The sequence below is a fragment of the Nanorana parkeri genome, unplaced genomic scaffold (assembly GCF_000935625.1).
Source record: "Nanorana parkeri isolate BGI_ZX_2015 unplaced genomic scaffold, ASM93562v1 scaffold135, whole genome shotgun sequence".
NCBI classification, from domain to species: Eukaryota; Metazoa; Chordata; class Amphibia; order Anura; family Dicroglossidae; genus Nanorana; species Nanorana parkeri.
This window is the reverse complement of record NW_017306403.1, coordinates 1,182,049-1,193,009: the sequence shown is the minus strand read 5'-3', so window position 1 is coordinate 1,193,009 and position 10,961 is coordinate 1,182,049. Positions and strand designations below refer to the sequence as shown.

General features: G+C 46.2%; 1 protein-coding gene and 1 long non-coding RNA gene across 3 annotated transcripts in view; one reads left to right on the top strand and one right to left on the bottom strand.

Annotated features, from left to right (window-relative positions):
• The window catches only part of LOC108784971, an 8,841-nt gene extending 6,479 nt beyond the window's left edge, over positions 1-2,362 (bottom strand). Inside the window, exon 1 of the long non-coding RNA XR_001941103.1 lies at positions 2,352-2,362. This is a non-coding gene — a long non-coding RNA (uncharacterized LOC108784971). The remainder of the gene's footprint in view (positions 1-2,351) is intronic.
• Positions 1-10,961, top strand: part of CHCHD6 (coiled-coil-helix-coiled-coil-helix domain containing 6) — a 220,847-nt gene that overhangs the window by 11,660 nt on the left and 198,226 nt on the right. The gene's annotated exons all lie outside the window — the stretch shown is intronic.

Below are 10,961 nucleotides of genomic sequence, written 5' to 3'. Positions count from 1 at the left end.
TTTGGGTGATGGGTTCTTCCTTCTTTTTTTTTTTTTTTTTTTAAAAAGCGATATATATGATTTTCTAAAAAGCTGCTTCAGATACAGCCGGTCTTTTTAGTTGTGGTAATTGACAGCTCGGCAGCTCTGGGTAGTAACCACACTGCTGAAGTGCCTCCATGATGAAAAGGATGCTGCGAGCAGGCCTAATCGGGGAGGTTCTGAGCTGTACACATAGAGAGGATTAGTTTCTTTGAAATCAGCCTCGGTAATGTATTTCCAGCTGGCTGAGCTGACAGTACTCTCCCTTTTGAAGATAGATCTTATCCGGATATGTATCTACCTAATAGAACAATGAAATTAATTCTCCGAGATGAGGCCTTGTGAGGGATTTGTAGAGGAGCTAATAGGATTGCAGGCCAGCGCTGGGTGGTTATCTCTAGGAGTTTAATCCAAAACGGATAAAATGGTTTGTTAGATTTATTTTTGAAAATAAGAATGCACAAGAATACTGTCTAGTTTTAATGAAGCAGTAAAACTTCAGGAATTGTAAAAAAAAAACCAACTATATATATTGTTGGAGAGAATACAAGTTCATTGGAGGTTTTTAGACTGTGAGTGTGTGTTTCCGGAATGGAAGATAGGAGAGGTGTACAGCAGGAATGGACAGACTTAAAGGGACTTTGCCACTGGGTTTAAAAAGTGTAGATAAGCAGGACATGCAAAAGAAAAGGCTTTAAACTCTCCTTTTACACCACCTGTTCCTTCTGACTTGGCTCTCTTGCTGAGCTATGGCCTCTTCACTTCTGGAAGTCGCCTGCTGCGTGCTTTGTGTCTTACGCTGGCCCCTATCTCACTACAAGCAAAACAAATGGCAAACACACTCATCAATTTGTTACCAGCTTTACAGCAAGGTGCACATGGAAGGGCCTAATACAGTACAAACAGCAAAAAGTTTTCCCAGCATGCTGGCTGGCGAGTGTGCTGGGAAAACTTTTTGCTATCTCACTACAAGACACAGCCATGACTTAGGAGTCAGTGGAAGAAACCACAAAGAATGATGTGTGACTTAAGGTGGCCATATACTTTACAACCATTAGACCTTAGTCTTGCGATGGTTGTAAAGTAATTAAAAAAACGTACGATCTGCCCATCTTGGACAGGCAGATCGTACTTGCAATCATCGCAAGCCCTCCCCCTGAGAGGCGGGCTTGCGATGACTGCAATGCTGAACGGGCAGTGTGCGCATGCGCACACCGGCCCGTTCGGCATTTGTCTCCCGAGCACCGTTTTTCTAGCGTGCTGCTTAGACAAAAGACATGCGACCGTACAGTAGTAACTGTCGCACGTCTTCATTCACACTGCACGATTCTCGTACGATCGCGGGATTTCCCGCGATTCAGTGTATGGGCACCTATAGGCTTCTGACACTCCCGGAATTATTGAATTGAAGGAGGCCGCAGCTTATGAAAACAGTAAAGATCAGAGCACCAGACAGTGGGAAAGGAAAGTATAAAGCATCTTCTTTTACAGGTCCTTCTTATACAAGTTGCTGTCAGGTGTCTGCCTGCCCAGCACCCATGTTGTAGCAGTGGGCAATTGAACCTTGGTCTCTGAGGTGGTGGTGGTGCTGTAGCATTGTCTTTGAGCCACTAGGCTGACTCAACTCTCCTTATAGATAAATACACAGCAGTTTTCCTCTGGGCTCTCTAGCTCCACCTAGTTACCAGCTGCAGTCAATCTGCAATCAGCCCAGCATTCACATACTGAGCATTTCCTGTGCTCTGAGCCCTTTATTTGGGTGTGTTCCTGTGTGTGCTGCTGTTGGATTGATCGCTGGATGTTATTAAGAGTTTGGCCTGTTTCCTGACTATTCTTCTAATTTTGTACCTCGCTTGCCTGTTCATGTTAGATCTCGGCCTGTTTCTTGACTACTCTCCTGGATCCTGATTTTGTACCTGATTGCCAGTTTGTTGCTGACTCTCTGCTTGCTTGACACCGCCTAACCTAAACCTCAGCCTTGCTCCGCTTCCGACTCTACCTTCCACAGGTACCCTCTTTACAGTTGCAACCTTACAGTTGCTTTTAAGTGGTCAGGCTATGGGCATTCAAATAGTTAAACATTTTTAAAAAATAGTAAAGGAGCTTTAAAACAAGCACTCACCTCTGTAGCTGCAAGTGCTGTGGAGCAATTCATCCCCAAGGTGCAGAAGAGAAGCACTAAAGTACTTCAAATCAGGTCTCAACACTCTGCTCTCCCCTCCTTCTGTGTATTTACATTAGAGATTAGAAGGCTTGCACGTTTCACTTTAGGTAAGGCTTCTTCAGGAGGAAGACGTTCAAGTTAAAAAAATTAGCCCAATTATACAAACAGAGGAAAGAGAGAAGATTCTCATGGGGGTGGGAAACCACACCAAGGGATGGTCCCAGAACACCTGCTGCTAGAGGATGCTCACCAGAGTGGATGCACAGATCTTAACCTGGTGGTCCAGTTGCAGGAAGACTGCACCCAGCATGCAGGAAGACTGAAACACAAGATCCAATGGTCAATAACACTCAGGAGTAACATTAATCAGGGAATGGTATGTGACGTCTGGGAGAAAAGCAGCAAGACACTACGCCATAAGAGCAGAATACTACAGCCTCTAATCCAACAACGCTTGCTGCTGCTGCTTCCCGCCTGACGGATACAGTGTGCTTCTCCGACGTGACCCCTCTGTCCGCCTGTCTGTGGCAGCTCATGCCCGATAGAGTCAACCCTTACCCGAATCTGAAACAGTTGTTTTCCTCTTATTACACTCCTATGCCTTTGATCCATTGATCGTGGAGACATACATATGATACACACTCTCTCCTATTTTCTTCCCCTGAAGAAGCCCCGTTTGGGCGAAACATGTCGGGATATATAGGAGCATTCATACAACCTTGAAAAAAGCAACTATACATTTCAGTACAGTACTGTTACCAGACGGTGAATGCACCTGCATATGTTTCGTTTAGTTTTTTCTCGTTTTTTAAAATGGCACTTTAAATAAATGTCTTTCCAAGATTTTACCTCTGAGGTCTGGAATCGTTTCTAAAAAGCCCCCCCCTCTCTCCTTCCCCTGTGGGCATCCGCACACCCCACTGTGGAAACATCCTTTTTCTTCTATAACACTCAGGAGTAGAGTTAACTCATAAGATGAGTAATAGTGTAATAACTCGTATAATGTGTTGTCTCTCCACATATTGGGCAAAGTTCGGGTACTACTTGAATTTGCTGACGTATATCTCAGTAGTATTGGGTTGAAAGAAAAAGATAGGAAGTATAAAGGGTAGAAAAAAGAACCCAGGGGAAGCTACATAAAACTTTAGGTGAGGAACAATCAAAAGCAGAGCCAGTAGCAAGGTAAGAACAGGAGAAGCAGATTGAAATAGAAATCTAGAAATGAAAAAAAAAAAAAGAACAGTCAGACCCTTCCTCCACCGAGACACAATGGCCAGGAAAATCCAATCTCTCTACATTTAAGACATCTTTCCGTTTCTGAGAATGGCGAAAGTCAGTCCAGACCACCAAGGTGATAGTATAGGGTTCCACTTTGTCATGAGCCATCGCAGTCAGATGCTCCATAAGCATATTATTGTCCAATTCTGACCCATTCAGCCAGGGAGTTAACTCTGGGTGTAGGCCAATAGTGGGGTATATGGGTTCTAGCAGCAGTAAGGAAACAACAGATAACATCTTTATCAATAGAGGTATCGGATCCAGGTAACATGGACAAAAGGATAACTCCAGGTGTGTTTTGGAACCTTGGATCCATTATACGTCTTTTTGGGGTGTATACATAAAAGAGAAGGGCTAGAAAAGCTAAAATACATACTTTTCTTAGATAAAAAGTAGCTAAAAGTCCCTCAAGTGCTGTTCAATGACCAAAAAGCCTTGGCCTTTGGTCATATAATCTTTGCTGAAGGGGAGGATCAGCCAGTCTGAACCTCCGATCCTTCCTTTCAACTGAGTTTATGGGACCCAAGTGTCTTCTTGTGATCAGCACTGCGGTGAGCTTTTTCTGCAGACAATTGTAAGTATATTCGCCCTTCTCTGTATCCACTGCAGCAAGATTATTAACACGGCTTTAGGTGAACGTCTGAGTTTACATTTCTGCTTTAAAGGATAACTGTTCTTCTAGATTATAAAGCGTTAGCCTTGAGCTCTCCGTCAAAAAATAGTATGTACAGAAAGCACTTTTCCAGGCTGGGCAGCACACAGATTTCAGGCACCTGTCAGGAGGAAGCAATGTAGTTGGATGAGAAATATTTGCACATAATGGTGTCACGCTCATTGTAAAACCGCTATATAGCATGAGGGATGTGATGGAAGCAAGGACTTGGCTGTCTGGCTGGTGACGGCTTAGAAGAGCTTTTGTTATTTTTATTTTTGAGTTGCTTTTCGCAGCCTGTTCACATTTGGGCATTTTTGCTGCATGAAAATGCAGGTACTGTAGAAATCCCATTCTTTCCTATGTGGCTGGTCCATTTCTATGTGCGGCAGTTTAGTGTGAAAAGGAATGGGATACAATATAGGCCCATTTATACCTACCATTTGAACTGCTTCAAGAACCCATAATAACCACTGTAAGACTATACCTGGCCGTTCGGAGCCAGGAGCTCCTCCATGTGCATCACATCATTAACTAGGCTAACCCATTTGGAGAGGGGTGGGGTAGTCGTCGTTTTCAAATCCGGTGTTTTAGGGGGCAATACACCGTAGTGTAAACCCGGCCACTTTTTAATACTGGTAATCCAATACATTGTTATAAGTTTTTTAAAGTGTATGTAAACCCTAAATAGTTTCATTATGAGTATGTTTGCCATTATGCTTCAATGTGTACAATGTGGACGGAAAACTTATGTAATGATCTCAAGCCTGAAAAGGAAATGAAATATTAAAGCTGTGCCCAGAAAAAAAAGGCAGACCAGGGACTTGTTACCAGCATTGAAACTTAATCCTCCTGTCCCATCGCACTCCTGACCGGAGAAAAACCCAAATCCAACTGGGTGGGTGCGGTGGTGACAACGGATGCCTCCGTGAAATGTAGATAGATGAAAGTAGTCACTCGCACTCCATGATATTAAAGTCAATGCTGTTTATTGACTGAGATAACACACATCTCCTTAGCGAAGGAGATGTGTGTTATCTCAGTCAATAAACAGCATTGACTTTAATATCATAGAGTGCGAGTGACTACTTTCATCTAGTTACCAGCATTGTCTGTGGTCCCCTGCAGCTGATCTTTTCCCCATTACTGACTTACCATGCCTAGTTTTGCACTATGTCTCTGTGTAGAGGCAGCCATCTTGGTAGTGGCAGGGCTGTGCTTCCTCGTGTGTCTGAACCTCCAGCAAGGAGAACAGTGAGCAGCACAGTAGTGACATCACAGAATATCCCAAATCTATCAGAGACAGCAGTGCCTTCGAGCTCCCACTTCCGATATACAGCTATGAGGCTGGGGACACAGGAGTGACTAGGCACACTCCCATACTAGAGAGCGCGCAGCTATTTTTCAGGAGGAACTCAAGACAAAACGTACATTTTTTTTCAGGGTACGGCTTTGGCACAATGAACATTTCCAGATGTTCCCTATAACAAAGCAGATCTTCACATTTTGAGCTCAGGTCCACTTTGAAGAGAGAAGCCGCATGGGGTATCTCCTAGTCTCTTTTTGGGGGGCGATGGGGTTAATCAAATACAGCCTACTGCAGTTCTCTGTTATTCCATAGAACTGCTTGTTCCATGGATCTCCGCTGACCTCCCCAGTGTGTTATCATTGTTAATACTTGCTGACTGCTGTTAATATTCAGCATTTCTGTCTCCAATTATCAGCGCGTTTCTGAAGATATAAAATAAAATGCAGTAATAAATGCTAAAAGAAAAATTGATGGAAAACTAATTTATGCTGCGTAAATCGTAAGAGCTGGCAGGGAGAGACACCACAGGCTGGATTTATGGCTGTAGACCTGGAGGCGGAGATGGCAGCTCTGCGCAAGTAGGAAATGTCCGGCCATGACACATTTATGAGGCTCTGCCGGGCCTTAGATGGCAGATTTAGATGGGGGAGAATAGTGCGGTTTCAGATAACAAGTGAAATTAATCGGGAAAAGTTACTAATGCCATCCAGCGGTCTCTGTAGTTGTGCTAAAGTCAGGAAGTTCACTCAGTTTACTTACTGAGTTTTATTGTCAGGTACCTGCCCGCGGAAGATGCCGAGTCCCTCTGCAGGGACGCAGACATAGAGGGCGTCCACCGGCACGTCCCGGCCGCGCAGGCGCCAATGGAAGACGGCCCAGCGGGTCACGCCCCGCGCGGCGTTACGTCATCGCGGCAATACGGCGCGGTGACGTCATCACGCCGGCGCATGCGCAGTAGCACGTCCTCGGGCTATATAAGACGCCGCAGGACGCCCATTCAGTGCTGGGTGATCTTCAGCCAGCACTGGAGGGTTCTGTGGTGCTTATGCCTGTTCCCTTGTGCCTTGCCTTGCCTTGCCTTGTTCCTGCTCTTCCCCATTGTGATTCCTGTCTCCAGTGCCTTCCTAATATTGACCCGGCTTGTCCATTGACCCTTCTCTGGTTAACCCCTGGTACTCTGCTGCCCGCACGTTATTGACCCGGCTTGTCCATTGACCCTTCTCTGGTTAACCCCTGGTACTCTGCTGCCCGCACGTTATTGACCCGGCTTGTCCATTGACCCTTCTCTGGTTAACCCCCGGTACTCTGCTGCCCGCACGTTATTTGACCCGGCTTGTCTCTCACTCTCCCTTTTGCTGTATCCTTCTAGCACGACGGCCATTCTGCTAGGTCATCAAGTAGACCTTGTGGCCTCAAGATCCGCATCCGGCACTCGTGCATCCCCTGCCTGAACCTACTGTTCTCAACCCCAGTGGTCATCAGACGGGGTTGCAAGGGAGGTCCTCCTCGTCACTTCGGGCTCACACCACGATCCTAACATTTTATATTATAAGCTGACAGCAGATGCAGGCCCCTCCTCTCTTCTATATTTTTGCAGCCTTTTGTCATAGGATCCAGCAAGTTGTTAATTTTTTTCCAAAGGGCCTCTTTGTGCTTAATTATAGGGAATTTGCTGACTGTTCCAGGTATAAAGCAGCATTGCAATTTATGAGCTGGTAAAAGGGATTTTTAGAATTTAAAGAACTGTGGAATTATTTTAATCTCCCCCCCAGGTTAAAATAAATTAAATAAACATTTTGCACTACTTACCCTCTCCTTGCTATAGCTATGCCCTCTGTGTCCTCCACTGCCCATGTCCAGTGCTTTGGAGTCATGCAAAACCCCTTCATCAGGTATGTTCTTTGCTGTCTACTTCCAGATCGAATGACGGCCTGCTTCATTCATCCCCTTCCTGGGAGGCCAGGCTGTTTTTAATGGGTTTTACGGTAATTAGGGATGCCCTGATACTAGTATCGCCATCGTTGCCGATATCGAGTATTTGGGCGAGTACCAGTACGCTCCTAAATGCTCCCATACTTACCTCCGATATCGGAACTTCCGGTCAGAGCGAGATCTCCCACTGACCAGCAGTGCGAGGGAGCATGGAGCCGGCTTCTTTTCCGATCAGGAAACCGGGCGGCGGGTTATGACCCACATCCTGGCTTCCCGATTGGCTAGGAAGCCAGCTTCACTTGTTGCTAGGCATCCTGGCTTCCTAACCAATCAGAAAGCCGGGTGGCACATCATGACCGGCCTCCCGGCTTCCTAAAATGGTCAGGAAGCCAGGCTGCCTAGCAACAAGTGAACCCGGCTTCCTAGCCAATCAGCAGCCGGGAGGCAGATCATGATGCGCCTGGCTTTCTAACCAATCAGGAAGCGGGGTGGCACCTCATGACCCGCCGCCCGGCTTCCTGATTGGTCTGGCAGCCTCTGCAAGTGAATCCAGTGTTCTTTCAATAGAACACCGGCTTCCTAGGCATTTAGGCCTTGTTCACACCAAATGCAGAGCAGATCCGGTCAGGTTTCTGCACACGCAGTGCAGTGGGTTGTGCCGCGTTTTTGGTTAAAAAAAAAATAAAAACATTTTTTAAGTTTAACATGGGCTTTCAGGCACTTGCATGCGTTTTTGATGCGTTTTTGCGTTTTGATGCGTTCCAGAGCAGGTAAAATAGGGCTTGCCGCAGTTTTTTCACCTGCTCTTGATCTGCTCTGGATCTGCACGCTAGGAATACATTGGACGCAGTTTTGATCCGGTCTGCACCTGCTCTGCTCTGGATCTGCTCCGCGCTTGGTGTGAACAAGCCCTTAGGAAGCTGGGCGATGGGTTATGATCCGCCGCCCGACTTCCTGATAGTCGAGGCACACGGTACCGGCATCGGTACTCTGTATTGGTGAGTACCAAAAAAAAAAAAATATCCATACTCGCACGTGATACCCAAAAACTGGTATCAGTACATCCCTAGTTTTAATGGTTGGGTTTATATCTACTTAGCATATTTACAGTAGGGGAGAGCAGAGGGTTGACCTCTCCAAATGTGCTGCTGCTCTTGATTGTCCAATCACAGGTTGAGGTGAGTCCCAGACCCGAGTGTACCCGGGGATGCCCATGATCTGGCAGGAATGTCTAGATCACCAAAATGCCACAACAAAATCATGAATTTTTGCCAGGTAAAAAGGTTCACATATATGTATGTATTCTGTGTATTTAGCGGTTTGCCTGGAGTCCAGCTTAAAGGTAGGTGGGTCATTGCTTTATTTGATGGCCTGTTGAGTTGCGGTTAATGTACGGCTTTGTAAATATTCTTTCCCTGGAGACTGCTTACTTTTCATGTCAAGAAGAGCTTTCTACGGGCGCAGCTTCCCGCCGTACCATTGTACTCCATCTCGGTTCAGTTGACTTGTTTGAGAAATTTCCCACCATCAGCCGCCTCTGCTCCTCTGTCGCCGTTATCTCTCCTCTCTGAAGGTTAATTTGCGTTCGGAGGGTTTGTGCAGATTTCAGCGGCCGATGTTCTTGCAGTGACTTTATTTTAATGGCTGCTGAGACACGGCAAATGATAGCGCTTCTGCCCCAACCTACAGAGTGCTTTATTATTACACAAGACTGTAAATACAACCTAATGCTTTTTATTAAAGGGACTCTCACACTGCTTTCTATACCATTGTATTTGTCTAGTTAAAAGAGAACTCTACTGAACATTGTTAGAATCTAAAGAGAACCTGTGAGGCTAGAAGTAGAGGAGTCTGCCACTGCTGACTTCCTTTTGCCTGCAATGGTCCATGCTCCGCGGATGCAGTTGTAATTCTGGCTTCACTACCTACCTAAAGATGTTACAACCTCCATCCACCTTTTATTGCTTTTTGTGACCCATTTTGAGATTTTAAATTCCCTTCCTGTCACAATGGTATCACAGCCAGACCGTAGACGGCAATAATAACCTGACTGGAGTTCCAACCCTTCTCCACTCCATCCAAAACTAGAATACAGTTTTATTATGATTTAAAGCTGAACTGCAGGTTGGAGAAACCAAATGCATGTTTTGTGTAGAGTAGTATGATTAAGCACAATGCTTACCTTAATCCTTTGGCAGGCAGGGCTCTCCAACACTCCCGGGATGTGGGCAGACCCTCTGTGTCCTTCTTTGCTATTCAAGACTGCAAGTCCTGCATTGTACTTAAGAATGTTGGAGAGTTGCAACCAGTCAGGCAAGGAGAGGGTTGGCTTTGGGGGAACTGGTCTTAGGAAGAGGTGGAAACATGAGGGAGCAAGGAATATACGGTAAGCATTTTACCTTATTCCTGTCCTCCTGGACAAAATGGACAATTTTACCCTTGCAGCGTGGAAGGGGTTCCCATGGCCAGGGTAACTTCTTTTTTTTTTTTCCCTCCAGCTTTTAGGTAGTCATTAACATAAGTTGACGGGTACGTCATCTGACCCTCTATTCCTGCCTACCATGCAAACAGCTTGCCTTGGGGCAGTTAGTTCATGCTTGGGTAAATGGCACAGCTGGATGTCTATACACTGCGTAACTGAGCTTAACATAGCACTTGTTCATGTAATCCTGTAGTCCTGTATAAAAACTGGGTAATTCAAATGAGAATATGATAAAAACTGCAGAAGCAAAGGTAAACTGCAGTAGCTGAGAAATCACAGCATATCTTCCCTTGCTTCCTTTGGCATCAGGGACTCAGCAGTAGGGATGCACCGCTGCCTGTTTTTCGGTATCAAGTATGAGTACCGATACTTTTGTTTTCGCTACTCGTCGATACCGAGTACTGATTCCGGTGCTTCCGCTGCCATGGAGCCGGCTTCCTGGGCAATCTGATTGCCCGAAAAGCTGGCTCCATGTTGTTTGGTCGGCTTCTGATTGGCTGGGAAGTCGGCTTCCCGGCCAAGCACAATCAGCTTGGAGCCGGCTTCCCGTGGAACATGGAGCCAGCTTCCCGTGTGATCAGGAAGCCAGGTGTTGAGTAATGACTCACCTCCCAGCTTCCTGATTGGCTGGGAAGCCGGCTTTCCAGCCAATCAGCATCAAGCTGGCTGTTCGGCCGGCTCGTTGCTGATTGGCCAGTAAGCTGGCTTCCTGGTCAATCAGCCTGGAGCCGTCTTTCCGGCCAATCAGGAAGCCGAGAGGCGGGTCATTACTCGCCGCCCAGCTTCCTGATCGCATGGGGAAACTTGCTCCATGTTCCCCTACGGCACTGCCGGTCAGAGGAAATCTTCCTGTGACCGGAAGATCCGGTATCGGGGAAGGTATTGGAGCATTTGGGCGAGTACGAGTGATCATCCCTACTCGGCAGCCTTACAGACTTCTAATGTAAACAAACAGCACGTGCTGTAAGCTGAGTCTCTGTTGTGATATTTAAAAAACTCCGGGCAAACAGAAAACTTACCCTTGCAGTGGGGCTATCTCTGCATTGCAAGGGTGAAGTGCCTCTTTTGTCGATGTACAATTGAGCACTAGAGAAAACATTTACAAACCTGCCTACAAATTGTA